This window comes from Crocodylus porosus, unplaced genomic scaffold, assembly GCF_001723895.1.
Source record: "Crocodylus porosus isolate Cpor-Errol unplaced genomic scaffold, CroPor_comp1, whole genome shotgun sequence".
NCBI classification, from domain to species: Eukaryota; Metazoa; Chordata; order Crocodylia; family Crocodylidae; genus Crocodylus; species Crocodylus porosus.
In genome coordinates, this window is record NW_017728922.1 from 6174047 (window position 1) to 6177211 (window position 3165).

At 39.2% G+C, this 3165-nt stretch overlaps 1 long non-coding RNA gene across 1 annotated transcript; it reads left to right on the forward strand.

Annotated features, from left to right (window-relative positions):
* The first annotated feature begins 271 nt into the window (after window positions 1-271).
* On the forward strand, window positions 272-2241 carry LOC109313194. Its single transcript, XR_002101982.1, has 3 exons — window positions 272-333; window positions 1087-1229; window positions 1896-2241. It is a non-coding gene; the product is annotated as an uncharacterized LOC109313194 (long non-coding RNA).
* The last annotated feature ends 924 nt before the right edge of the window (window positions 2242-3165 follow it).

The window sequence follows — 3165 nt, forward strand, 5'->3', positions numbered from 1 at the left end:
ATTCAGGTCAGCTCAATTTGTGGTTATTGTATTCTCTAGCTCAGGGTATTAAACATATAGCCCATGGGTCAGATCCAGCTTGCAGAGCTATGTCATTTATCTCACAATGCTCCTCAAGGGGCTGAGAATTTAGGGGTGGGGTGAGTGGGGTGGGGCTCACTGCCAGAATCCAGGGTATGGATCCCCACTGAGGATGTGTATTGGCAGTGGGGTGAGGGGTGAGCAACAGCCTGTATTAACCTCCTGGCTCCTTGATGCTGCTTGTCTGCTGTTGTAATGTCTGGATCCAGCCCACAAGGAGCTCTGCATTATAGATCCAGCCTGGGGGGCCAGGTGAGTCTGATGTCTTTGCTCTAGGTCATTAAATACTTCGTGGAAGTGTTTGGAATACATCTAATATAGTCTATATACTGATGCTTAGAAAGTGGATTGTGCGCATGTCAGAGAATCCTTGTGTGTATCAATGGGATGTATGCACCACAGAAGACGTGCCATCCATGGAAAATTTCATCTAGATGTCAGGAAAGTTCACTTTTCCAAAGGGATTAACTCTGGTTGTAGGATGGCAGGTTTAAATGTTTGATTTTTGTTTATGTCTCTTTTTTAGCCCATATCTCAAGAGGATTTAAGTCTTTGACTTGATGTTCGTGATATGTTACTTACAGGATTACTGCAAGATCACCTGATAAAGCCTGACATAAACTTGGCAAATTGTTTGGTGCTTTCTCATTCCTGAGTGTTTAATTATTTTACTTTCAAAACAGCGAGGTTGGAAGGACTGAATCTTGCACTATTAAAATCACTAGGAATTTTGCCACTGGTTTTAGCTGTCACAAGATCTGTCCCTAAAAGGGCATAAAAAGAACCATGCATACGTATGCATGCATATTTCTATTCTCTTGGTCAAATGGGTCACTCCATCACTGCTAGGTGGAAATTTGGAGTCATTTTGTTGGCTTCAGCAACTTTCACAAGTGTCAATGAGAGCAGAATTTGTCTTTGTATTGAATTAAGGATGAGGGTTTATCTAGATTAGGGAAATGTACACCAGTGTAATGCCTGAATGGGGTGTTTCCTTCATTCCAGCGTCTATTGTAATGGTGAAGGAATTGAAGATTACAGGTAATCTGGTGGAACCCAGAGCAAGCATGCTTCCTCCATCAGCCAAACAGGGAGAGACTAAATCATTTTCTCTAGGTCATACAGGATGTCACTGGCATGGACTTCAGGTATGTGCACAGAGGTATTTCTTCAGCACCGGTATGTGTGCTTATGCTGGCTTTAACCTAACCAGTTACCACTCACAGGGAATTGGAAGCAGCAGAGATTTCAGCATGGGTTCTGCAAGCCTGCCTTGAACCCAGGGTACCACACAAGCAGCTATTCCATGCTGCTTTGTCTTTACTGTTATAGGTCCCTACACTTGCATTGTAAGGCTAGTGGGCATAATTAACATTCAGTAATCACATATCTGAATAAGTGCAGACAAACCCATACAAAAATGCCTATTAGAGCAGATTGAAATATTTGATGCAAAAAGTATTTATTGAGATTGTAGTTCTGTTGCAGATCATTTTCAAACTGAGCCTGGTTTCTGTGTATATATACCTTGTTACAAATATTGCCCAGAAAGCTTGAATAAGTATCTTTTCACTTATTGGTTGGTGCAATGTTGTGGTAATTTGTTATCTATTGTTCCTACTATGTGAGTTGTCCCAGAATTCCCATGGCATTGTTTCTGCTCCCCGGCTAGGACAATTGAAACCTTTGAAATGTATAAACACAACTATGAAGAACTAATGAATGAAGCACTTTCCTGTAGGATTTTTTTGGACGAATAACCATTTGTGTTAATCTTTGTGTTAAACTTTAAGGTTTTATACTTGTCTTCACAGATACTCCCTGTTGTCTCTGGAGAATGAAAACAAATGAGATACTACAAAGTGATTCTTTTGCATTTATTTGTGACATTGTGTATGAAGCCCTTTTTGCAACATATAGCCAACTTCAAGCCACTATATTCCTTCTGAATAAAATTCAGATGCCAAGAACTAGCCCCTTGTAGTATAAACAGGATGGTTCCTCCTGAACTTTAAGTAAGGTTAGAAACTAGGCTGATGCCCCTTTTATTCTGCTTGATGGGATTATTCAACCTTGAGCATTGGTTAAAATGTTGCAGCCTCTGCTAATGGACTTTCTCTGTTCTTCCAAGATGATTTAAAACAGAAAATAGAAACATAATTGTAAATGCTTGGTTAGTAACCAAATGTTTTCTTTCATGGAATGAAAAAGATACAGTTCAGATCCTGCTGTCTAGAAAGAGGAGATCTTGAATCTTTTCCAGCCGGTCTTGCAACTCTGCCTTGCACAGTAGGTTCCAATCTAGAAAAACACATAAAATGGTGGGAAATTGAGATGTGAGAAACATTTGTATAAATTAGTGCTACAGATAAATTATAGTAATCTCTATGGATGCCTAACATGTATCAAGGATGGATATAACATCCATCACTTCAATCAACAGTTGGTAACTGAAACAAAACAGTTGTTTTCCCTCACCTGGTAGTCTACCACAGACTCACACATGCTATCTCTTCCTTTCTCTTTGTATCATCCATATTCAGGCACCTAAATGAATGTAGTCTGATTTTCAAAGGTGCTGAGGATCTCAAACCCTATTAAAAACAAAGAAACAAGGAGAGTCGTAGGTGCTCTTTTTGGGGAGTGCTTAAATATGGATTTTAAAGTCCTCAGTGACTTAGAAGCCTTGGTCCTATTTTCAAGATCACCAAAGTCATGCTGGCACTTTTGAAATTTTATATGATCAACCTTAGGCTCTTTAGTTTTAAAATGTTATCAGGTGGCGTGTGGCTGTGTTAATATATGAGGGAATAGAGCTTCAAAAGTGCTTAAGGGATTTAGAAGCATAAATCACAATGGTGTGATGAATGGGGATCTAAGATCCTAAAGCACTTGCATGTTTTTGAAAATCCTATTTCTTGCCTTTTTTGGCAGGGGATTTAATTTGATGCCAGTGTAAATCTATGCCTGAAATGCCTTAGGATAGGCTCAGCTTGTTTAATAAGGAATGAAGTCAGTCTACACTTTAACATGATCATTTCTAAAATAAAAGTTACTGAAGCTGCACTGTCTTTTCATAAGTAA